The sequence below is a fragment of the Ischnura elegans genome, chromosome 13, assembly GCF_921293095.1.
Source record: "Ischnura elegans chromosome 13, ioIscEleg1.1, whole genome shotgun sequence".
In the NCBI taxonomy this organism is placed as follows: Eukaryota; Metazoa; Arthropoda; class Insecta; order Odonata; family Coenagrionidae; genus Ischnura; species Ischnura elegans.
The window spans coordinates 16752025-16779345 of NC_060258.1; the positions used below are offsets into that span (position 1 = coordinate 16752025).

The following is a 27321-nucleotide window of genomic DNA, read 5'->3' on the forward strand; positions in this document are numbered from 1 at the left end:
GATAAACGAATGACGATCTCAAAATTTTTACGTGACGTTATCGCGAAATGACGTTAAATGGGGTGACGTAGAACGAGGACTCACTGTATTGAATTATATACATATATATATTGGAAATGCTGTACTATGTCCAGTTATCCATTATTAAAAATGCCTTGAATTGTGAAATCAAAGAAGCAACTTATGGCACTATGAGCTGCATTGAAGGAATAAATTTATTTTATTTTTATAACTCTTATTCCTTATCATTCACACTCTTTGAATAATACCGTATAAGCGCTTGTAAGAGGCGCACCTTTTTTCCCAGAAATTGTAGCCGAAAATGGGGGTGCGCCTCTTACACAAACTTCGTATCTTCCCCCCATAATTGCTGAAAGTGATTGAGATATCTTCGAGCTCAGTATGTGACTCACCTAGCATTTGGGCTCCAGAAACTGGGAGAATTTAACTTGGTAGACCGAAAAAGGTCAGTTGGTGAGATGGGGTAGGGATGAAACACGTTTCCGTTGTTCCCCTGTAACTTGATATTTTCCTATTTTCCTGTGGGGTCTCGGAAAGGAAAAAAAAATGGCAGAGGCATTGGCCGATGGAGGGCTGAGTGTGGTTCCGTTAAATTTACGATGTGGTTATTATCATACGGCGCTGAGATTGCCCCGATTGTTCTCCAATCTCTTAGGAAGGTTCATGCTATGTGCCTGTCGTATTTTGCCCTAAAATTTTCCACGGCTGCAATTCTATTGCAATACTCCTGCAATAGCTTTTAAACAAAATTGTTCGTGAGTAGGACTATCATCATAGAGCAACGGCGTATGCGAAGAGAGGATCGGAACTCATTCTACTCCCTCTTATGCCGCCATTACTGCCGCAGTTATCAAAAATTCCTCTTTCAATTAGCATTGAAAGAAGAAATTTCGATAACTGTCGAAATTCCAGGCATACGCCTGCAACACCGCATGATAGGATAAAAAAATGCCGCAAATTTTTTTTCTTTATTGCTTCGATGCTCAAAATAGGGGTGCGCCTGTTACATGTGTGCGCCCCTTACACACGCTTATACGGTATAGCCCAGTCAAATGAGACCAAAAAAAATAGGAGTACCCTAACATAAATTCACGACGAGCCGAAAATTTGCTTGGACGTTAAGGATACCACTACATATAATGAAATACTGAAAAGTCCCCATGGATCCCGTGCATGCAAAAAATTTTATTTATGGTCAAAGGTCACAAAAATAGGTTTTCTGCACAAGGGCGTACCCAGGATGAAAACTTTAGGGGGGGCAAGCCATGGTTGTTCAAGTTGTAGGTAAGATTTAAGCATGGAAAAGGTGATTGATATCAACATTTTAAGTAAACTGTAACCGCTCCATATTTGTTTTTAAAATTATTTGCTCGAAAAAATATTATTTTCCTTAAAGACATTTGCGATTTTTGCTTCTTGGGTCTGCCCCTTTCTGGGTACGCCCATGTTTCTGCATTTTTTGGCCAAAGCGTTAGTTTTAGGGTAAAAATTGCTGGGATCAAAATAGGGTAGTTTCCTTCATCAAAGAAAACGAAAGGCATTGATTGCGATTCGTTACCCACCATTAGTGTATTCATAATATACAAATTATTTGGTTTTAGAAATCCCAGTTTAGACGAATGGCAAGGGTCAATTTTAACCTCATTTGAGAAAGGCCAGATTGGCGCCCATGTGGTGCCACTCCAAGTGACGTCACAGCGACCTAGTTTCTATACGAGTAGATAGGAGTTATGCATTGTCTGAGATTACCAATGCATGCATGAGGCGCAGAGCTCAGGGAAACATGTCTTAATAATCACTTATTAAAACTGGCTAAGGTCGGAAAGTTTTCTTCGCTTGATGAGATATTAATAATCCTTATTTAAGCCTAGCGCTACCAGCCAGCAGGGTACTCAGCTACCCGCTAGCAGCCTGCGTCGTATCAGCGCTCAACTCGCCTCAAGGTCACCTCACAGGGGGGCAGCGGGAACCAGAAATACATCACGCGGAGAGATTTCCCGGCATTCCTACTTATCTGTCGCGTTTTCGCGCGCTTGAAAATTTTCACTTTTCATTTAATCGCGAAAAATAGATATCGTCATGTAAAAATCTAAAAGCGTGAAATACGTACTCCAGGAGTAATAATCTTTCGATTTAGGCAATAAAAAAATAATAGGAAACCACCATATTGTAGGTCAGGAAATTAACTACAAAATTGTCACTGTATTTTTTTTTCTAAGATTTACCATACCTGAGAAAAAAAAGCCATGCAAAAGTTATCTAAAACTGTGTTCTCCGTAATATTCATGACTATATTGTTGCGCTCTCCGAACATTATTGGACAGTTCCAGCTAATTTTCGAATGCCCTTTTCTCATAAATTGCAAATCTTTTGGGAAAAAAAATTATAATGACAATTTTGTAGATAATTTTCTGATCTACAATTTTGGTCGGTTTAATCGATGCTCTCCAGATCATTTCGCAAAAGTATTACATCATGAAAAGATGTAGCCTTGTGGAAAATTGTTAAGTTGTCAGCAAAGATTAAGATCGCACCTGTCTGTAATTGCTCATTAGCGAAGAGGTTGAAAAGCAAGGGCCCCTGATAAAACCCTTGTGGCACACCAGATCAGAAGGAGATGAAACGTTACCCTTGATTCTGGCACGTTGTGATGTCTCCACCTTACTACTATTTTTACTCAGATACTTTTCGAAGGGAAATAATTACAATCTCTAAAACCGTCAACCATTCGCAAGCTTGTTTATTCAACAACTCAGCGATCGGCATAGCTCATGGGTAATCTTTTAGAAATAAATTCCGTTTTACATAAACAGAAATTAACATAGAATATTAAATTGAATACATTACACACTTAAGTTATAGTTTCACTAACCGTAGTAGACTTTTTATCGTAAAACTAACCGTTTGGCCAAAAAAATGCAAAAAAAAAAATTTTGTTACCTTTGACCTTGAATAAAATTTTTTCCACGTGCGGGAACGATGGAGACTTATCAGGATTTGATTAGAGTGGAATTCCTAGCGTTCATGTAAATTTTCCGCTAGTTGGTAATGAATTATGCAAGGGTCAATGTGTATTTTTACCGGGCTGATATGCCCTTTTGTGATGATATTAATAATAATTCCCTTGTGGTTGGTCTTCTAAATCTAAAAGCACTGAAGGAACAAGTGACTTTGTACGCAGTCACTTGTTCCTCCAGTGCTTTGAAATTCGTCGTCGCAGACCAGCGGCAAAATAAGGGTTTTTCACCCCGACAGTGGCTTAGTAAGCACGACCCTCGCCACATGTGCCACAGTGTGGACGTGTGACGTCAACATCTCGTTCAGTGAAATCGATCCCGAAGTTCCCTCTGAGAAGATGGCTCGGTGGTGGAACTGGTAGCAGGCCTGACCGGCGATCGGGAGATCCAGGTTCGAATCCCGGCTAAGTCAAATATATTTTCATGGCGAACTTCATCCTTTGGTGTATGTATCTTCTAAATCTAATTTTTACTCCACAATGTACCTAATAAGGGGTATGGCAGGGGTGTTAGGACACCAGTCATTAACCTGTTAAGGCTAGTTAATTGAAATTAGTTTTTATTTATTTTATTTAAAAAGCAATTTATTAACTGTAGAGGGAGACACATACTAGGGGAGTTCTAATAATAATGCAGAACATTTTTCATCGAAAACAGGGGTTGTTTTATTCAGCATTCAAATACCTATTAATACCAATTGTATGCCTATTATGTATTTCAGCTGTTTGTATCTTACTACAGCGAATTTCTACAGTGTGAACTCGACAACAATGAATTTGATCCCTACATTTTTCCAACTACATAATAATAATAATTATGTAGACCAATTAACGATGCTATCCAAATCATTTTGCAAAAGTATTATATCATGAAAAGATGTTACCTTATGGAAAATTATCAAGTTGTGAGAAAAGATTAAGATCTCACCTGTCTTGGTGGGTAACGAATCGCAATCAATGCCTTTCATTTTCTCTGATGAAGGAAACTACCCTATTGCAATATGGAATGTTTAAACCTGGAAAATGGAAGTAGCTAATGTAAACAAAATCCAAGTTTGACTTGAAACACTTCAAGAAATCAGGTGGTGGGGAAAAGGAAGAATTGATAAATCAAGTACATGTATGCAATTTTTATTTAAGATACCAGAGGGTATGACCAGTACTTGCAGACTTAGATAGATAATGAAAGAAATAGTCTAATTAAAATGGAATTTGATGCCATTTGGAGAATGGATGTGACGAATGTGGCTAACAATAAGAGCAAGATTTAGGGAACTTAATAGGAATCATAAAAAAACAATGATATAGAATAGTAGTTGATGTATTTTCCGTGAAATAATAATGTTAGAGTTTTTTCAGATTCACTCGTAAAAATTCATTCACATTCTCTTCAGAGACGACTAAATCACTCACTTGGTCCATTGAAACACCGTGTTCACTAAAACTTCCACTCGTATTCGATATGCTGCACTCTGAAAAAAAAAAGATTTCTGTATTATTGATGAAATGTTCAAAATTCCACAAAACTGTCTGTTTAAGGCAACGTGATTTTAGGAACGCCAGTTTTGTAAGACTTACCTAATGAGGCCATTGCCTTTTTTATGAGAAGGACAATACTTATTTCATGCAACCGCTATTTCCTCAGATTATCTTTGCTGAGGCTATCACAAAAACTTAGTCAATAAAAGCATTCCCTAACAACCAAACAAGGTTTCCATGTCAACCGTATCCTGCAGTGTATGCACTTTTGCAATCGTAGCATAAATTGCGAATATTCGTGGTCTGCATCGAACTTCCATCGGTAAAGTTACCTGTAGACGCAAAATAGACCGATTTTATACATTACAATTTTTCGTGTCCTCTCAGGGCATGTAAAAACATATTTAATGTCTTGATTTTATGCTGCCTTTTTAAAATCCGTAGATATTACGGGAATTGTCAATTAATTGTTTTTCCATTTTATTCTTGAGCGGTAAAAAAACTTGAGTACTTTAATGATTTTAATTTTTATACCAATTTTACCATATTCTATGAAGATAATCAAATAAAACATGCTACTTGGGTATTTAGTTTATAAATAAAAAGAAAATATTAAGTCAACTGGCACTTGTCAACTACGAATGGAGGTTTGAAAAAATTTCAAATATTTATTGTTTAATGTTGCTGTATAATTACCATTTCGATGTTCATTTTTTAATGTGGCGTGAAGTGTCTTCTGTTGGCGATGCGTTATTCCAAGACACGAGAGAAATCGGTGGATGGAAACTAGTAAAAAATCTCGCGAACAAAATCGCCTCTCCTTTGGACCGTAATAAATGCTTATTAATTCATCTACAGTCTGTTAACTATTTAAATATTAAATCTTTGGCTCTTTCGGCGAAGTCCTCATCTCGTCGGGGTTGTGAAAATAGTTTTACGAAGGGTTCCTACCGAACAAACAAACGAAAAGCCCGCTTTGTTCGTACCCATGGCAACGGCGCCATCAGAGGTAGTTCTCCGTGACCCATTGTAGATGGCAGGACGGTTCACATTGTCTTGTCAGGCCGGTTTCTTTTTTCGCTCTCGGAATCTTCGAAAGGCGATGAGGCGGGAGCGGTCCGCGAGGGAGGAAGATGAAGAAAAAAAAGGATTCGGAATTCCGTCTGCGCATGCGCGTCGCGCGAGAGAATGTTGGGCGGACGCGAGAAAAAAAATTTCAGATGCTGAGGACGCGGGGCAACAGGTAGTATTCTTAGTTGCGTCAGTGTTACGTAGCAGTGTGCCGACTTCTTCCGCCTTTGCATCGAAAGCCAAAGAGAGGAATAATACATACCTTCAGAAAACTCTCATGCAGTGATATTGTTGTCGTGTGATTGTTGGCGAGGATTACGTTTGCCTATTGTTGACGCTCCGTCGCCTTGTGGATTATCGTACATACCCCCGTGGATAGATATTTTTCCTTTGGATTCTGGCGTTTGGTGTCTTGCCAGCTGCGTGTTACCAATCTGAGAGGCGTCGCCTGCTAGCTGCTGCTTCGCGCCCACACCAGATACTTGTCCAACATCGCTACTTTAGGTAAGTGTACGAGAATATATAATAGGAAAATACCAGTATTTTTCCCGCGAACAGCCAAAGGAATTGAACAAAAAATGTGAAGGATTCGTGTGTGTTTCACATGGAGGAAGTTCGCTCCACGGTATAACCACCCACACGACGTAATGATAATAAATATATTTGCCTTTATTCGGGCGAGGTTGAGACTAAAAAAGTCCCCTCTTCTGTACCTAACCCCTCGATAGCGTCAATGCAAACTTATTTATAAAAATGGTATATAAACCTTTACAATACAAAATATATACAATATACTCTATTTGTGAAACGTCAAAAAATGTAGACGAGTACGTTTGAAGATTTTGTGTTAAAAAAGATTTCTGTTTGTGGGGAAAAAACATAAGGGACGTAGTAATTATTCAGCGAAGCTCCAAAAACTATGTTTCAGATAATTTCCTGTATCACACGTATAGATTTGAGTCAATTGCCCATAATTTAATATTGACATTTTTTACGACGCACATATGTCACAATTAAGCCTTTTTATAAGTATTAATAATTAATTAATTGGGGTTTTCATGTTAATTACTCGTGCAGATTTAAGGTAACGCATGGTTAAAAATTATACGACCCACATATGTCATAATTAAGCCATTTTATCTGAATAAATTATTTATTAATGTTGTCTCAAAGTTCCGGTCACTAATTTTAAGCCGTCAGTCAGCTCTTAATAAAGTATTTCAGGAAATAATTTACAATAACTTCAAAATAACGCGTTGTATGTAATAAAAAAAAAATTTAGAAGGTTAAAGGCTTTCTTTTTTCTTTTGTCAGTCAAAGGAAGACCAGCTATTCTTCAGCAGTGATTTACGTGTAAACGCCCACTTTTTCAATAATTTAACTGCCGCGCCCCTAAAAAAATCGTGTAATTCTCAATTCTTTTGTCGCATATATAGGCTTCAAGTCAGTTTTTGAAGTATTGTAGAGAATACCCAAGTCGTAAACCCTTTTAAGCATGAAAATGATAACCTAAAAAGATTTCCAAATGCTGTATCAGGGAGACGACCAACTTAAAGTAGATATAAGTACGTCGGCCTTGTAAAAAAAATCCAGGAAACGAGGCAAAGAAAGCTTTTTCCTCGATGATATGCGCGTCTGTTTAAATTTCTACGGCCTTCTTCGTATCATGTGTATTTCAAGCAGTTGTTTTCGCGTGTGGATTGTTGAAATGAAAACTGTAAACAAATTTTTGGGATTTTAATTTCATTTTATATATATTCATGGAGTCAGTGGGTTTTGAGTGATTTATTATAGATTTATTTCGACGGAAGAAGTGTTATTTTAGTGAATGGTTAATAATAGTAACAAATGATAGCTTTCGGACATTTTATTTGCTTTTTATGCCTGGATTCTGTGGATTTTGAGTGTAAATGGAGAGGTTTGTTATGACGAAAGATATGTTAATTTAGTTAATTGTTAACAGCAGCAACCCGCCCGGCGTAGTTATAAACCGCGGTGTCTAATTTATGCAAGTTATGACTTTGTGGATCTGTGGGTTTCAAATGCTTGCACTAGTTAGACGAAACTTCAATTAAATTATTATTCTTTATGGCTGTGGTTGACGTAGTCCGCCACAACATAATATAGGTGGATATATTATCAAACGCGTACAAGGGAAAGCTTGAACCACACCTATCCAAACCGACCTTACGAGTTGAATCGCCGACTGAGTTGAGCGTAATTAGCAATAATGCTGTTGTGTTTTATATTCTTTTCTCTGGCATATTTACATTCAATTATTTATTCACCAATGGATAAACCATTGCACAAATTACCATGTACCAGACGAAAGGAAGCTGTAAACGGTGTTTGCGACGTGAGAATTCGGAGACACATGAAATTTTACGTGCAATTTATGCAATAAAAATATCCCAAATGTGGCAGTAATTAACAGTAGCTAATATAAATAGTTGTGTATCGGTAGAAAATTGCTAAGCAACGCTGTATTTGTTTTAAGGCCTTGGTTACCACACACATTATCCGCACGAGTTAATATGCCTTGCATGAACGCGAGAATGAACACGAAAAAGCACCGTGTAACCACTCAATTTGTGCGAATGTATATGCAGAAAATAGAACCTGTTCTAATTTGGTTCATGCATTCGTTCATGTTCCATTCCGGTCCACAAAAATCGTTCATGAAAACAGACATGGAGTCGTAGGTGTTTATGTATCGTGTGAACAGGCCTTTAGTATTTGTGTTGGTTTTTGGTCATATCAGTAGGACCTCTGTTCAGAAGTCAAGCGTTCGAATCTCACCCGAGTCGTTTTTTTCGTATTTTTTTCATAGATAAGGGTTTGAATTTCATTATAAAATGGGATTAAAGGTTTTCAGACATGTAAAATCTGATTTTTGAAATTTATGACAATGGATTACTACAAAACTCTCGATAGAGTCTTTAGAAATCGACAGAAGTCGAATAAGGAATTTCGTAGAGCTGCTACAGAAATGCTAAGGAATTCTGCTGGCTGCTTGCAAAAACGGATAGGAATTCGATCGAAATTCCTCGAAATGAAAGTGTATCGATATTTTTTATGAACTCTTTAAGTAGTTTTGTGCGTAATTCTTGAGAATTCTGTGGAAAAAAGTGGACGGAATTTCTGTGCAGAATTCAAAGATTTATAGGTAGTAGTTAACGTAGTGACATGCTCAGGGATGCAAGCTGTTTCTGTCTGTACAAAATAGCAAGACACCCTATAGTTTGAAGAGTTCTATCGTCTACACGCGCGAATCAATTTCAATGGAACAAAAAGCATACGAAAGGGAATTTATTTCTACGCTGGATCATTTACTATAAAAAAAATCCGCGCTGTAGTACTTCCTGTACTTAATTTTTTCTAAAAAAAGCACCCGTTTTTTTGCGCGTAAAATGAAGTTGCCCAACTTTGAGCGCTAGGCATTCTCGTTATTTTCGTTTCAATAAATTGGAATTTTGTGAATACATTACATTCCGTTTAATGGGTCCACCGGTTACTTGGGGCGACCGCTTAATTGTGGCAGATCTCGAAGAACAGAACCCGATAGAGGAATATCCCAGAGTATTCTCCGCTTAATTGGGCCATGAGTCGGCCACATAGACTCCATACTCGCGAGCAAATTAAAATATTTTGTTTTCAGAACACTATTTTTTTATATTTTCCTCCTTTTATTTACTCTTATTTTTCACAAATGATCCTATTATTGCCCTATTTTGATAGCTCTGGTTTTTATATTATCCGCAAGAGTATAGGACTTTTCTTTAATGGGACTTAGCAAAAGACATTCATTCAGCGTCGCCCGAGGCTGTGAAAAAAAATTTAACTAAATTGTTATAATTCTTAAAAATGATACTATATTAACTAAACTCGCTGATTTATTAATCAAATTAATAGTTTAATAAACTTATATTGCATTATAAACATTCTTTAGTCTTCTTTCTACCATTTCAACGTTTGTTTATGCCCATATACATGATAGTTCGCCTAATTGGGGCAAGGTGCACAAATCCCGATATGTCCCAATTAACCGGAATCTACCGTATAAGGAAGCCAGATAGTACATGAGGAAGAAAGCGAAGCATAATGAGGGGCCTTCTTGCCAGGTCGGCTATCGCCGAGGGTCCCTTAGCTTAGGGGCCCCCTAAACGCTCGAGTCTATCTCGAAGCGAATATATGAAAGGTGTAATAGGGTAGTTTCCTTCATCAAAGAAAAGGAAAGGCATTGATTGCGATTCCTTACCCACCATTAGTGTATTCATAATACACAAATTATTTGGTTTTAGAAATCCCAGTTTAGACGAATGACAATGGTCAATTTTATCCTCATTTGAAAAAGGCCAGATTGGCGCCCATGCGATGCCACTCCACGTGACGTCACAGGGACCTAATTTCTATACGAGTAGATAGGAGTTTTACATCGTCTGAGATTACCAATGTATGCATGAGGCACAGAGCTCAGGGAAACGTGTCTTAATATTCACCTATTAAAACTGGCTAAGGTCGGAAAGTTTTCCCCGTTTGATAAGGTATTAATAATCCCTATTTAAGCCAAATGCTACCAGCTAGCAGTTTCTATATGAGTAGATAGGAGTTTTACATCGTCTGAGATCACCAATACATGCATGAGGCACAGAGCTCAGAGAAACATCTGTCAATTATCACGTATTGAACTTGCCTATGGTTGGAAAGTTTCCTTCGTTTGATAGGGTATAAATAATCCTCATTTAAGCCAAGCGCTACCTTATAGAAGCCTACATCGTAGCGGCGCTCATAGCCTCGCACCAAGGTGTCCTCACACGACGGCAGCAGGAACCAGAAATACGTCACAGGGGCTTTCCCAGCATCCACACTTAGCCGTCGCGTTTTCACGTACTTGAAAATTTTCACTTTTCATTTCATCGTGAAAAATAGATATCATCATTTAAAAATCTAATAGCGTGGAATGCGTACTCCAGGAGTTATAATCTTTCGATTTAGGCAATCCAAAAAATAATAGGAAACCACCCTATTATAGAAGACACTCTGATTACTTGTACCAAAGGCCATATTTTTCTATTATAAAATTTGTTAAAAAATGTTTTCATTTGTTGCTTTACATTACAAACATACTCGGTGTTAAAAAGATTTTATGAAAATTAATAATAAATAAGAGTTCCAGAGGATAAAAGATAACCTGTCGCTTTTTTTTAAAAGGGTTTTCGAATTGGTTATATTAGAGTATTTTATTTAGATATCAGCGCAGTTTCAAGGAGCAGATTCGCTAAATAACAGGAAGCAGAACCAAAATCCATTTTTAAATTGTATGAGATGTAATATTCTCACCTTTCATAGTATTTTTTTCTTACGTATAATTAATTTTTTTTCTTAATATATTGTTGAGTGTTTTTTTCTGCAAAAACGCTCAACAATCGCCCAAAGAATCAAATCCGCTCATCTAGCGCTAGAGTGAGAAATGATTTATCGAATCGTCGTCGAATAGTCTTCGATAGTAGTCTTAGTTCATCGAAGTAGTCTTCGATATAACGTCGATGGTAACACATCGATCGATGCCTGTTGGTCCGAAAATCGACGTGTTTTCTATATCGACGTCATCGACTACATACTTTTGTCGATTTCTCACATTGCGAATTTCGGTTGATTATTATGCAATAGAAAATGAGGTTTTTATAACAATTAAGGAAATAACAATCTTTTCGACTAATAACGATAATCTATCGCAGCCACAACGACGGGTTTCAATCGAGGACGCAATGCGTAAACAAATGAAGGCTGAAATAATTGGGCGGTTTCAATTTTATATTCGCGAATTGTGATCTCAAGTCCTGCATATTAATCTTCCATTTTAGCGGACAACCTTAAGAAAAAAATGAGAGATCATGTTGACATCCGTGGCGCGAGTGAAAAGATATCAAAATGAATTTGACGTAATAAAAAGGCCAAGTTTATGATTAATGTCACACATAACGCAGGAAATACTCTAAGAACTGTGACACAAGTAGAAGGTCCGGTGTATCTGAGGGAAATGTGTGAGCATGTAAACCTGCACAGCAGAAATTGCGAACACAGCACCAACAACGAATAACACACTTTTCGTCAGGCTTTCCGAATCTTTCTTCTAGACAGTCTAGACAGCAACTGCCTTCAAGCTGGGAACGCCACGCGCTTCCTGTCAAGTTACTGAATGATAAATACTTCTTTAAAAAAAAACACGCTTTTATTTCGCTTGGAACAAGTAATAAAAAATATTTCAAAAAATGGACTGAAAAGTAAAAAGTAAATTTTTATATGAATAGTTCAAAGAACCTGGGTAATCCATAATATTTTCACTAATAAATTTTTGAAATGATAATTCAAAGAACCTGGGTAATCTATAATGTTTTCACTAAAAATAAAAGCGTGGGGGTGGAGTATTATGTTATGGTGAGGCATAAACATCTTTTTAGACCCAAATGTAGCATTATTGCTATAATTTCTTCAAATTATAGCAATAATGCTACATTTTTTTTAATCCGCCATGTTGAAAATTCCATATTTAAAATTAATATGTTTATAATGATCAAAATACTCAGTTTAGATGTTCGAAAGTGGTAAAATGTTGTATTGTCACCGGGAATACGACTTCCTGTAAAGTTTCAGATCGATTGGAAGTCGGAAAGTGGTCGAATTTTCGATTGCAAGATTTGAACTAAACATACAAACAAACGGACAGAGTGAGTGAAATAAAAGCGTGTAATAAAAAGGAATCAAACGATTGGTCTCCGGGATTGAAGCTAACGTATACACATTAACAAAAATAATTATTTAATTTTAGCTTTCTTATTTGTGTCGGATATACCGTAGAACGGGGTGAAAAGAAACATTGGGGTGAATAGAAACGAAACTTCTTTTTTTTATGCATAATCTATTTCCTACATAACTATGGGTAAATAGCGGCAACTATTATTTTTTTAGGTTGGTACACTTTTGGCTGAAAGTGAAATAATGGTTTGTTTGGTTGGCAGCACTGGTTCCTGTTTGTTTGTCATGTTGAATTTTACCACGTGATTCTTGTTCATTTTTATCCACTTAGAACTTTCCAGGTAAGTCAGAATACGAAGTGTTCTTAAAAGTAAATAGCTGTAAAAAACATAGTTTAATTATTCTATAAAAGATTCAGGCTTATTTTAAGCTTTAACTTTAACAATATTATTTCAAAAATTATTCATATTTTTTAGGTTAGGTTTTCAGAATTTATGGGGTGAATAGAAACAAATCATTAGTAGTGTTTTATTCACCCCGCAAGAAATATTTTTCAAAGATGACCGGTCTGAGCTCACAATTTATTTATCATAATTTAATCTAGTTAAATACGGTAATTGTGTACCTATTCAATTTGTTTACTTACAGCTATGTAACTTCTTTTGTTTATGTACTGAATTAAATCATTATGTTGAGAAATAAATTTGTTTATATCCATTACAAAATAAAAATACCATATTTAACTGTTTCCATTCACCCCCGATTCGTTTCAATAGAAAAAAAACATTAAATTGAAGTACTGTTTCTATTCACCCCCATTTGTGGGGTGAATAGAAACACCATGTTTTATTTTTTTTTCTTTAAAATCAAATAAAATTTAAAAAGATTAAATACTATAAACAAATAGGTCTTACAGAGACCTGTGTTTGGGCAAAAAATTGTTTATATGGAACAACTACAAATATGCAAAATTTCAAACCAAAGTTGAAAATTGTTTCTATTCACCCCGTTTTACCGGTACTTTAATATTAATTAATAGCGTCTCATAGTTAATTATAAGTCTTCAACATTACTTCACTATGCCCCCCTCCACCAATCACCATCAGAACAATATGTCGAAAACTCGTCGATTGAACAAATTAAATCGACGTCGACCTCATAGCGATATATATATAGACGTCGAATCGACGTAGATTCGAGGTAGATTCGATGATCCATTTCTCACTGAGTAGATAGCCCTTATCCATGCAGTGGCGCAGCGAGGGGGGGGGGTTTGGGGGATAAACCCCCCCCCCCCCAGAACTCAGAGAAATTTAAAATTTTGATCCATTTTACTGAATTGGATTTATATTACTAATAGAATAGTGTAATGTTTAATTAAATATCCCTCAGAAAGCCGTAAAACTCACCATTTTGAACCATTTGTCTTAAAATTACGCAATTTATTAATCTCGCACCTACCGCTTATCCTGGTGGGTATTCCATACCCCCAAACACCACGGTATTAGTTGCAACTGAACCCCCCCACCCCAGCCTTAATTCCTAGCTGCACCCGTGGCCCTTATAGCTGTACTAGATGAGCGGATATAATTCGTTGGCCATTGTTGAGCGTTTATGGAGTGGAGGTATCGTATTTGCAACTTTTTTCATTGACCTTTATCTAGTTTTTTAAGAGCCGGAATATCGTCAAAATCCATTTCCGGGCGGGCGATTTCCTAAAATTTTCGGGGGGATTCGGGACCCCCGGAAAGGAGGGCCCCTAATTAACCCCAAGCGAAGGCCCCCTGCTAACTCATACCATCCCCTGGCATTATACGATGAAAATAGACCATTTTGAAAGTGTATTTCGTATTCATTCATTAATTCGATCAGCGATTTTAGACTATTTTTTACGATTTCATCGAGATAATTAGTGGGCAACTTAAAAAAAACCGAAAATAGGGTGGTTTCCTATTATTTTTTAATTGCCTAAATGGAAAGATTATTACTCCTGGAGTACGTATTTCACGCTTTCAGATTTTTAAATGACGATATCTATTTTTCGCGATTAAATGAAAAGTGAAAATTTTCAAGCGCGCGAAAACCCGACGGCTGAGTAGGAATGATGGGAAAACTCCTTGTGACGTATTTCTGGTTCCCGCTGCCGCCCTGTGAGGTGACCTTGGGGCGAGGCTTGAGCGCTGATACGACGTAGGCTGCTAGCAGGTAGCTGAGTACCCTGCTAGCTGGTAGCGCTTCGCTTAAATAAGGATTATTATGCCACTGTCAAACGAAGGAAACTTTCCGACCATAGCCAGTTTTGATAGGTGATTATCAAGACATATTTCCCTTAGCTCTGTGCCTCATGCATGCATTGGTAATATCAGACGATGTAAAACTCCTATCTACTCCAATAGAAACTATGTCCCTGTGACGTCTCGTGGAGTGGCATCGCATGGGCGCCAATCTGGCCTTTTTCAAATGAAAATAAAAATGGACCATTGCCATTCGTCTAAACTGGGATTTCGTAAACCAAATAATTTATATATTAATAATACACTAATGGTGGATAACGAATAGCAATCAATGCCTTTCGTTTTCTTTGATGAAGGAAACTACCCTGTTCTCTTGAACACACTGTAATCAATATACCGAGCTATAATACGTACCTTTTCGTTTTCTGTTGGCTCAAATTCTTCTATCATAATGGCACGAATGCATTTTGCTCTTAAACTTCTGGATCGCTCGGGAAATTGAAAGCGGACATCTTGGGCCCCGTCTTGTAATATCCTCGGCAGTTGGAAACACTGCGGTAGTTAGGCTAATTGCACCACTTTTTACACTGTAGTAGAACTTCAGTAACATTCACTGATACCGTAGAACAAACCACTGCTAGAAACCGCTTTAATCTCTTCAAATTATACTTGTATTTCCAATAGGGATGGGTCGATCATGAACGATTCGATCAAAAAGATTGAATCACTAGGTGAATCAAATGACTCATGATTCATTTCGTTAAACAAGTCGGTCATCAATCATCAATAACTCCGACTTCCGGTTTCATATCAATCATCCCGGTTTCCGGTTTATTTCAAAATTTGGAACGATCGATGCTTGATCTCTTGTCGTCAGGGCAGAAATAGTTTTGAGAAAATTAAATACTATGTTATAAGGAACTGAATACCAGTGTAATCTTTTGCTTATATGTTTTCCAGCAGTTACTAGTATTAATAACACCGCTACATACGTAAAAGAAAAATATTAAGATGACTCTTATAGGAGAATGTTAAGAAGTAGAAGTTGTAGCTGTTAACATTTTATTGTGCCGTTCATAAAATTATCCTGCGGATCATATTCATGCATAGAGTGTGGTGTATTTTGTGTTATAGCTTGAGATATATAGTTTGAAATTATTCTATTAGTGTTAAGAAACTGTGGCAGTTTTGCCTTCCCAAATATTTTCATGACACTACTTCCTTCATTTTTGCAATCTCATTTACTCATCTAGGAATTCACAATCAAAATAGTACATATATGAAATGATAATATGGATAGCAATCGGCGTTACCAATGCTCTTCGCAGATGAGGCAGTATTTATTCGATCATTCAAAGTGATTTATTACATCCATTGATTGAGTCTTTTCGATCTTGATTCCTTTGAGTCTTTTCAATCATAATGATTGGATTAATTGATTGAATCATTTATGTGACTCGAGTCGAAATGATTGAATCACTAAAATGACCGACTCTGCCCATCACTAATTTTCACGTCTCACTCATTTAACCGACTTCTGTTTTTCCCTTCAACAATACCAATATCCTTCCATCAACAACTCCCTAACAACACATGTAACCCCACTCGTCCTGACGTCCTCTTCTCGCTTGCGTAAGCCTTTTCTCTCGGTGCCTACGATTTGATTCGGTGGGCGATTGTTGAGTTTTTGTGCAGTGGAGGTATCGTATGCACTACTTTTTTCATTGACCTTCACCTAGTTTTTTAAGAGCCGGAATATCGTCAAAATCCATTTCCGGACGGGCGATTTCCTAAAATTTTCCGGGGATTTGTGACCCCCTCATTTGCCCCAGACGAAGGCCCCCTATCAACTCAGACCGTCCCCTGGCATTACACGATGAAAATAGACCATTTTGAAACTGTATTTCGTTCAATTGTATTAGGCTCTACTATGTGGAAGTTAATACTCGAAAATGAAAAGGAGATAACGTTGATTTCCACTGATTTATTTCGTCCGTACATGTTTCGAACCGTCGAGGTCATTACTTGGTTGTACTTGATAATGACCTCTATGGTTTGAAACATGTCGTACGTACGAAATTAATCAGTGGAAATCAACGAAGTCTCCATTTCATTTTTGTTCATTTCGTTTTCGATCAGCGATTTTGCACTAATCTTGACGATTTGTTTTCTAATGGCCTCCATGGGTATTGACGTAATTGGGTGGTTTCCTGTTATTTTTTTATTGCCTGAATCGAAAGATTATTACTCTTGGAGTAATGTATTTCACGCTTTTAGATTTTTAAATGGCGATATCTATTTTTCGCGATTAAACGAAAAGTGAAAAATTTCAAGCGCGCGAAAACGCGACGGCTAAGTAGGAATGATGGGAAAAAGTCCATGTGACGTATTTCTGGTCCCCCCTGCCGCCTTGTGAGGTGACCTTGGGGCGAGGCTTGAGCGCTGATACGACGCAGGCTGCTAGCAGGTAGCAGAGTACCCTGCCAGCAGGTAGCGCTCGGCTTAAATAAGGATTATTATTCCCCTATCAAACATAGAAAACTTTACGACCATAGGCAGTTTTAATAGATGATTATTAAGACATGTTTCCCTAAGCTCTGTGCCTCGTGCAAACATTGGTAATATCAGGCGATGTAAAACTCCTATCTACTCGTATAGGAACTAGGTCCCTGTGACGTCACGTGGAGCGGCATCGCATGGGCGCCAATCTGGCCTTTTTCAAATGAGAATAAAATTGACTATTAACAGTCGACTAAACTGGGATTTCTAAAACCAAATAATTTGTATATTGTGAATGCACTAATGGTGGGTAACGAATCGCAGTCATTGCATTTCGTTTTCTTTGATGAAGGAAACCACCCAATTTGGTGTTAGTTGAGATTTGATAACTGCCGGATGTTTCACTTCGGTTAAAGGCCAGTTATATCTCAATTCTTTGAAAGGAATTCGGTGGCGGTGGAGGGGCGATGAGATTAGTAAATGCGATAAAACTAATCTTGCCAATTCTCCCGTACAGTCCGTGTTTGGGATCAAGCTCTTAACTGGGAGGAAAGTGGACTGCTTTTACTTTTTCAGGTTGGCTACCATGATGTCAACAGTGTGAGTACTCAAGAGCGGTGTTCAGTGTTGCATAATCACGCCGTCTTCAAAGAGAAGTGTTGACTTATTAGATTTAAGTTCCAGTTTTTTTTGCAGGTAAGCTTTGTTGCTGTAAAATGCCAATAAAGAAACCTATTTGTGTGTCTAGTGAACTTTGTTATTTAGTAAGCACTATAATGTTCTTAATTTTTTTAAATCAGGAAGAAAGAACATTCAAGTGCTTACAAAAAAATAACAAAGATGAAAAGAGTAATTTTGCTAAACACATATGCAACTGCCATAGGAGCGATTTTAAAATGAATACTTTAAAAGTTTGCAATGACCGCCGTGAATTGGACTCTAGAGAGTATAGTTAGAAATTTTATAAAAATTATTGAGAGTCCGAGCAGTATTATGATAAATGAATATCTTCAACCATCCTTTTACCCTATTCTGGCGTCCGTTTTAAAATTCATCAAGTAACTAGGTAACAATAATGAGATAAACAAGTTTTATTGGATAAGAAAACTTGTTTATAACACAAATAAGAAAGAACATTCAAGTGCTTACAAAAATAACAAAGATGAAAGAAGTAATTTTGCTAAACACTTAATATGCAACTGCCATAGGGGCGATTTTAAAATGAACATTTAAAAAAATTTCAATGACCTCCGTGAATTGGACTCTAGGGAACAGTTACAAATTTTAAAAAAATATTGAAATTCGGTGAAAGTACTCTTATAAATGAATATCTTTACCCATCCTTTTCCCCTATTCTGGCGTCCGTTTTAAAATTCATCAGGTAACTAGGTAACAATAATAAGATAAACAAATCATATTTGCGCCTGAAGACATTATGGTAATTTATCGAAACCCGGGTTTTGTTGCGTAAAAAAGAAGTGGTATAAGTAATTGTGTGACATCCAGGAAAAGTTTGGGTGGTCCTTATTTTTAAAGTTTTCGAATTCCTTTTTAATCATTGAGTAAAATTATATATGGAGCGCCGGCATAATTTCATACAAATGCTTAAAAGTTCAACGTCCTAGCTTTTTTTGCGGCGATAGTGTTCACGAGTCTCTCATTGATCAGTTACCGACCATTGTTTATTCTGTGGCCATTCACCTACGGTTCAGTTACAATGTAACCGTCAGTCAGGGCCATATTATGACCCCTGTGCTTCCGAACCTTCTCACTATTTGCCCCTGCCTTTTATAGCAGCTTCTTTCCTTCCCGAGGCGTTGGTACGTAGTATTATCCTAAATTTAGGCTATTATATAGCGTGTATACCGTAAGTTGGCGCACTTGCCCGGCTTGCATCAAGTTTTACACAAGTTTAGTAGGCTACACTACAAGTCGTCTAATCTATTTATGAGTTCTACCGCTGCCGTTATAATCTCTTATTGATCGTGGAAAAAAAATACATTCTTAATTCGTCTGTTCTACAGTCTATCTCTCTCATTTTATTTATGTGATCTGATCTTCCATATAGTATGTAGCGTCCTTAAGATATGGCTAACTTCGTCAGTTAATACATTGCTATTGAATTTATCTGAAAGATTTAGTTTTTTTTTCAATCTACGATCTGACGTAGATTCCCATCATAGTTTATCTAAGAGGTCAGTTACACTAACAAGACTATCGTAACGACCTTTCACATACCTGCTCTTCTTTGCACGCGTTCTAACTCTGTTATTAAGCCTTTTTCATGAGGATCCCAAACACTGGCAGCGTATTCTAAATGTGGTCTAACGAGGGAAAAGTAGCTGATTTCTCTCACTTTGTCGTCGCACTTTCCTAATATTCTTTTAACAAAACCCATTTTACGATTAGCTTGACCGGTTATTTCCCGTATATGTTTTTTCCGTTTGTTATCTCTTATTTTATTTCTATGATCTGATCTTCCGTAGTGTGTTGGCGTCCGTAAGATATGGCTAAATTAGTCAGAAAAGATACTGCCATTGAATTTATCTAAAAGGTTTTGTTTATTTTTCAGTCTACGGTCTGACGAAGATTCCCATTCGAGTTTATCTAGCAGGTCAGTTACTCACTCAATCACTAGACTTCATCCGATTTCTTTCTGAACACCTAAATAGCGAAATTCCTTGCGCAATGACTCGTTGAATCCGAAATCCTCAGAAGGCCATATGTGGTCTCAGGAAGTTTGGACAGCGGGCGCGAACGGCTGGCGCGGTTGCCCTGGTTACAGGTTGTTTACGGTATCGGCGTGGGCGCGCCGTCCCACTCCTCTTCCTCGTAGTGTTATCATCATCGCATGTCTCGCTTCTTTTATTTTTTTCCTTCCTCCCGTCGTCCTCAGTAGGCGTGGGAGCTTTCTGAGTGGGTCGGGGTGGAGAAGAATATAATTCCTTTTCTGTGGTCTTTCGGCGTGACGACGTCTTCCCAGGCGTGTGTTACGAAACGATATTCTTCCTACGTATAATACTTGACGCATTCAAGGAGGCACAGAAAAGGCTATCTCCCTAGTAGCACCAAAATGATTATATCTAGATGTAATACGTATCATAGTGTACACTGTATACATATTATATCTGTATAAAATACATGCAAATGTCCTCTACCACGCAGATAATATCTAGATATTATACGTATTATATATGCTGCCATAATATGGATTTTATATGCATTAAATACGTATAACTCGTCGTAAATTTGTATATTATACATATCTTATACATGTCTGATGATCCCTGGTTACGCCGTAAGGATAATATTTGTATATTTTAAAGATTCTGGTATACATCAACGAACATGGATCATCAGACATGTATAAAATATGTATGATATACAGATTTGCAAATCTGTATACCGATGTATTTCGAAATCTTAAAAATATACTGATATAATCCTTTTTGTGCTACAAGGGGCTATCCATTGAAAATAAATAAGCGATTAATTTTCCGTGAGTGGGGCACCAAACTAAATCAATTGTACCTCAAATTTACTCAGAAATGTTGGCATCAATAAGTTTTCTTGCATGTTACACAAATAAGAAAGAACATTTAAGTGCTTACAAAAATACCCTAGTAGTACCAAAAGAATTATACCTGTGTATTTTTAAGATTTCGAAATACATCGGTATACCCTGCTATCAGGGTACTTTGCTACCTGCTAGCAGCCTGCATCGCAGCGGCGCTCATAGCCTCGCATCAAAGTGGCCTCGGATGACGGCGGCCGGAACCTGAATGACGTCACACAGGCTTTTCCCAGCAGTCATATTTAGCCGTCGCGTTTTCGCGCGCTTGAAAATTTTCACTCTTCGTTTAATCGCGAAAAATAGATATCGTCATTTTAAAATCTAAAAGCGTGAAATGCGTACTCCAGGGGTAATAATCTTTCGGTTTAGGCAATAAAAAAATAATAGGGAACCACCCTATTGCTCATGTTAGAACTGCATTCATTTCTAATATGGCGTGGAATTGCTCAAATTTATGAACGAAATTAGAACAGGGGCTATTTTTTCCACGCGTTCTCGCATGTGTTCTAGCAATCCACCGTTTTTACACGGCGCAATTTTGTCTCCGCCTTCGTAAAAACGTCAGATTGTTTCAAAATGTCCCCATTGTGAAACTGCCTTTAATGCCCGTTTACACGATGTATTAACCCCTACGAGTCCATGTCTAAATGCATGAACACAAAAATGCACCTTGTAACCACTTAAATAGTACGAATGCATGTAACCTACAGAAAATAGAACCTGTTCTAATTTGGTTCATGCATTCGTGCACGTTCCGTTCCGGTCCACAAAAATCGTTCATGAAAACAAACATTAACTCGTACGTGTTAATGTATCGTGTGAACAGGCCTTTAGAATATCTATATGATCATCTGTGAGCTTGAAAACCTAAACACAGAACGACCATTAGTGAAAACTCTTTGTATTTTGTCGTTGCACGATTTTTGGCCCAGTTTTCCGAAGAATGTGAAGGATTCTGCGTCTTTGCCTGATTTTAAGCAAATATTTTTTTTCGCTATTCACAAACTCGTTCACAAAGTATATACAACTTCTGTTTTTACTTCATCTCTTTTATATTCTCGTGTCATTTTCAATATAATATATACGCCAACTCTATCCACACAGCAATAAATCTTATTATTCTTACAATCAGCTTGAAATTCCTGTTCTTGTGCATTCATTGGATAATTAGCGTGAAGTTTTGTGATATTTATAAAAGGGAGGTGTAATATTGATTATTGGATTGCGAATAAATTGCCTAAAGTATTGGTGAGTTGTTTTCTGTGCGAATTTCAACTGATTCTAATGAATGCGTGTTAGAGCGTCGTGGTGTGTTGTGGCCTTATACGGTGACTTTCCGACGAACAAAATATCTTTATGAGCGTTACCACACGCGCTGCGTGATTCATGTGTACATAGCAACGCGAAGGCTTAACCTTCTGCATATACCCATCTAGTCCTCGGGGAAATTAGACTATGACTATTATAGAGGAAAGCTAGATCGCGGCCATATACTGGAATGAAAACTGTACCAACGTGTTTAGTTTTTTTACTGCTGCTCCAAAAAGTGCTACGAGAACAAACAGAAACTTGATTTATATAATTATATATAGGGTGGGCACCGTTTGAGATTCTTTCCGTAATGATAGACAGACAGAGTATGTAGAAGTCAACAAAGAATCCTTTATAATTTGCTGCGAAACAAATGACTGCCGGTAAGTTAGTGCATCACGATACGAATATAAGAAATATCATGTGTTGCATTTAAAATCATCCATGTATTATCGTAAATGAGAGGCCTCAGAATTGAAGTGTAAAGAGTTCCAATTTCATGTATTAGAGTTTTGAACTGATGCAGCAATGTAATGATAATTTTTACAAGCGTTGTTTTGTGTTTTTAATATCCCCGTTATCATTAATTAATGTATAAAAAATAAAACGATGTAAATTTTAGTACACAACCTCATTGTGATAAACAAAAAAATCCCTTATCATTCATTTTGTGATAAAAGATGAACTGCCGGGGAGTTAGTTCATTACGACTAAAATATAAGGCGTTCCACGTTGGGCAGTTTACCTCCTCCATATCAGTGTATAGTAATGGTCTCATTTTATCTGCGTTAAATATGCAATCAGAACTAATTCTTCTTTCATTTTATCCAATATTCATTTCCATAACTTCATGAGTTCAGTTTCGCAAACCCCGTTTTTAACTTTCCGCGGAAAAATTGATCCCTTGATTGGTTCCGAGTGCTATGCGAGAATTTTCTTTTCTGATGTAAGCCCGTCCAAATTCTACTTCGCCCATCGAACAATTATGCTCTTTTTCACGCTCTCTGTAACGCTAATACAATCAATTTACCTTAAAGTCTTAATTTAGAAGTTTTACCGACTCATTCAACTGTCACCTATTCTGGATATTGAACACATAAAAAAGGTAATTTAAATGTATATTTTTTATCATTTCCTCCAAGGAATGGTTTGCAAAATACATCGTGTAATGTGCATTCCAATAGTTTCAAAACATTTTCCATGTTTTAAACACAGTTGTTTGTCGATAGTCTTGATAAAGCAGACTAACTGACGATATCTTTATTTTTTTTTTACATTCAGAAATGGGTAACCAAGCACAGAATATCAATAAATCGTGTCCTTTACTTCTATTAATGAATTGAAGTTAGCATCATCGATAGGAGTGTATAGGAAACCTCGGAATGAAATTCATTTGTTTGTTTATCGGTTGTCAGGCGCAGTTTCGAATTTTCGAAAACATATTCCGCATGGAACTGCTCAAAGACTTTGTCGTTTGCAAGGGAAAGTTGTAGTGATTTTGACCTTGGGAACGCAATTACTAAGAAAATTATAGTCGTAGTAGCAAATTGAGTGAAAGGAAAAGAAACTTCCTTTATTCATTCAAGTAACCATGAAAATTACGACACTCTATCTCAATTTTAAGTGATTTAAAAAAGGTGACAAAGAAACTACTGCACGACTTCCGTGTTCACTTCCAGGGCCAGGGCCATGTCTCTCCAATGAAAGAGCCCGTTTTGAGGGCCTTCTGGGGCCCCAAGGCCGCTGTTATTTAGCCTATATGTGAACCGCGTGCGCCAAAAATCTTTATGCCAAGTTTTGTTTTAATCGGTTCTATAGTTGGTGAGTAATTGAACAACGGACCGCAATTTTTGAACGATGGTATAAATAGTGCGTACTGAGTGTAGTGGCATTGCATTTATAAACACCCTCAATATTTTTGCACTTATCATAAATGGTGAACTTTTGAAATAGGTGAAAAATTGTGGATTTAATTTGAATCTTCCATTGGCATGTTTTGGGTAATGGAAATCTAAAAAAAATCGATTCATAATCGCATGTTCTCATTTTTAATTTACGAGTGATTCTTATGAGGAGTGCATTCAGACGCCGCGATCATAATGAATTATTCATCAATGAATGCTTAAGTTAGTAGTCTACACTACAAGTGAACTAACCTATTTCTAAGTTAGTCCTAACGCTGCCTTTATAGTCTCGTATATGATCGTGGAAAAAACGACATTCTGAATCTGTCTGTTCTACAGTCTATCTATCTTAATTTATTTATATGATCTAATCAATAGTAATGTATTGGCGATCGTAAAATATGGCTCACTTCATCGGAAAAGAAACTGGTCTTCAATAATTTATTGTTAATTTGTTCCATAAACCCGCCATGAGTATGGACTATCATAACTATTTTATGACTTGATTGTTAATATCGGCCCATTCCGTAAGTCCATACGGCGATGAAAACCTTTCGCTGGATGATAAGTGCACGACGGGTGACGTAATAGCGTTATGACGTCACCGAGCAACACTAGGTCGCGCTGTGTCACCCCGTCCTATCTCCCTGGGTCTATTTGTTGCGTCATCTGCGCGGTGCATCTTGGGCGGATTGTTGGCCAGTGACGTCACCACTCTTCCCGTCGAGGCCAGCGTCCTTAAGGAATGCGAAAGGAAGGAATTCCTCCCAGTTCGTCTTCTTCTGAATCGCTTCTAATCTTTTCTGCCCAAGATAAAGGCTTCCGTCATCTAAAGACGCCTCTACAGGCCAGCTACTAGAGGCATAGCACTTTATAGAACAAGTACTAAGTGAGTGGTTGGACTCAATAATGATCTATATGGTAGTTTCCTTCATCAAAGAAAACGAAAGGCATTGATTGCGATTTCTTACCCACCATTCGCGTATTCATAATGTACAAATTATTTGGTTTTTGAAATCCCAGTTTAGACGAATGTTAAATGGTCAATTTTAACCTCATTTGAAAAAGGCCAGATTGGCGCCAATGCGATGCCACTCCACGTGACGTCACAGGGACCTAGTTTCTATACGAATAAATAGGAGTTTTACATCGTCTGAGATTACCAATGCATGCATGAAGCACAGAGCTCAGGGAAACATCTCTTAAAAATCACATATTAAAACTGCCTAAGGTCGGATAGTGTCCTTCGTTTGATAAGGTATTAACAATCCTTATTTAAGCCAAGCGCTACCAGCTAGCAGGGTACTCTGCTACCTGCTAGCATCCTGCGTCGTATCAGCGCTCAAAGCCTCGCCCTAAGGTCACCTCACACGGCGACAGTGAGAACCAGAATGACGTCACACGGAGTTTTCCCGTCATTCATACTTAGCCGTCGCGTTTTCGCGCGCTTGAAAATTTTCACTTTTCTTTTAATCGCGAAAAATTGATATCGTCATTTAAAAGTCTAAAAGCGTGAAATATGTACTCCAGGAGTAATAATCTTTCGATTTAGGCAATAAAAAAATAATAGTAAACCACCCTACTGTGGAATAAACATATTCGGGAAATAACCGGTCAAGCTAATCGTAAAATGGGTTTTGTCAAAAGAATATTAAGAAAGTGCGACGACAAAGTGAGAGAAATTAGCTACTTCACCCTCGTTAGATCCCATTTAGAATACGCTGCCAGTGTTTGGACCCTCATGAAAAAGGCTTAATAGCAGAGTTAGAACGCGTGCAAAGAAGAGCTGCCAGGTACGTGAAAGGTCGTTACGATAGTCTTGTTAGTGTAACTGACCTCTTAGATAAACTCGGATGGGAATCTCTGTCAGGCATACACTGAAAAAAAAGATTTGATTAAAACTATCGAACAGGTGTGATAGGAAGTATTTTTGTTAAATATACTTAAACTTTGATACAAATTATTAAGCACTTGATTTATTTTACCAAACGCTAGCGTGAGCTCTTGATATATTTCATCAAACATTTTGGTATTTCATAATTTGATCAATTGTACGGAAGAGTTTCGTAAAAATAACCGAATTAATTCAATACGATTATGAGTTTGATAACTTTTATCGAAGTTATGATTAATTTTACAAAGGTGATTGCTTGTTTGGTAAAAATTATCAAACTCTACATTTCTATGCAAATTTGGTTTGATAGAATTTACCAAGTGTTTCGTAATCTATCGAACGGTCTATCGTTCCTCTTATGTTTATACCAATACACATTTGCAGTTGTAAGATTCTTAAACAGGCTTTACATAAAAGATAGGTGGGTAGAAATGATTTTGTTTTCATTATTTGTGATGGCGATAACGTTTTAATTTTGTTTACGTTCATTTTTCTGTTCTTTCCTGCTTTAAATTGCAATACTACCCGTTAGCTGGTGCATCAAAGACATTGATTGAATAGCATATTATCATAGATATTAAAGCTGTAAGGAGATGTTTTTGTATTTCGACGCATTAAAACTTTGATTAGAGGTATTTCTGAGGTATAACTATTCGCGATCATGTTTAATAACATGTGATAAAAGCCGTGACACTAGACCCAATCCATGCTAACCCCTATGAAAAAATTGTATAAACCTGTTTCAAAATTTTATACAATTTATACAATTGCCATGGTAATTGTATAAATTGTATAAAATTTTGAAACAGGTTTATACAATTTGGATATCACCCAGCACGTTAAAGCCATCTCTATATCGATGTAATAAGCCTGCAAATAAAGTTTTCTTGCGCATCTGCACTAGATATTCATATGGAGTAACTACGTAATGCAATTGTGTGCGTCAAGTATTCCTCTTAAGCATACAAAGGGAAACTGTGGTCACACCTTATTCACATTTCAAAGCAAAGGTTGATTATTTACAATAATAATATATTATGGCGTTTGAGTCATCAATTATTATGGCAACCGAGTTAGACTAGTTGTTAGAGTCCGTTGCTACCACGCGGGGGGCCCACGTTCAATGCTTCATGCAGGCTTGTTATTTTTCCACTTTTTATTTTGTATTTCTTTTGCAGAAACTTACGTCAAACTCCTAATTTTATGATTTTCACTTAGAATAGTGTTTTCTGGGTTGAAAATCTTTCACATGTGCACGCTACGTCGGTTTTATTACCCTTTCGATTTTGATTGTTTTTATCGAACTGCTGTGGCCATTTTCGTAACAATTACCAAATCAGTTTGATAGAATTTATCAAACTGGTTTAGTAATAATTACTGAATTTTTCAATGTGCCATATGAACCCAAAAGTTTGATAAATTTCATCAGAATTCGATAGTTCTAACTAAACTTTTTTTTCCGTGTAGATTGAAAAAATAGACTAAACCTTTTAGGAAAATTCATAAGTCTTCGTCTTTTCTGACGAAGTTAACCATATCTTACGGACGCCAACATACTACGG

General features: G+C 37.1%; 1 protein-coding gene across 1 annotated transcript in view; it reads left to right on the forward strand.

The window, feature by feature from the left end:
- Window positions 1-5731: 5731 nt before the first annotated feature.
- Window positions 5732-27321, forward strand: part of LOC124170465 (CKLF-like MARVEL transmembrane domain-containing protein 4) — an 89185-nt gene continuing 67595 nt past the window's right edge. The window contains exon 1 of the mRNA XM_046549185.1: window positions 5732-6091. The gene's annotated coding sequence lies outside the window, so the exon portion shown is untranslated. The remainder of the gene's footprint in view (window positions 6092-27321) is intronic.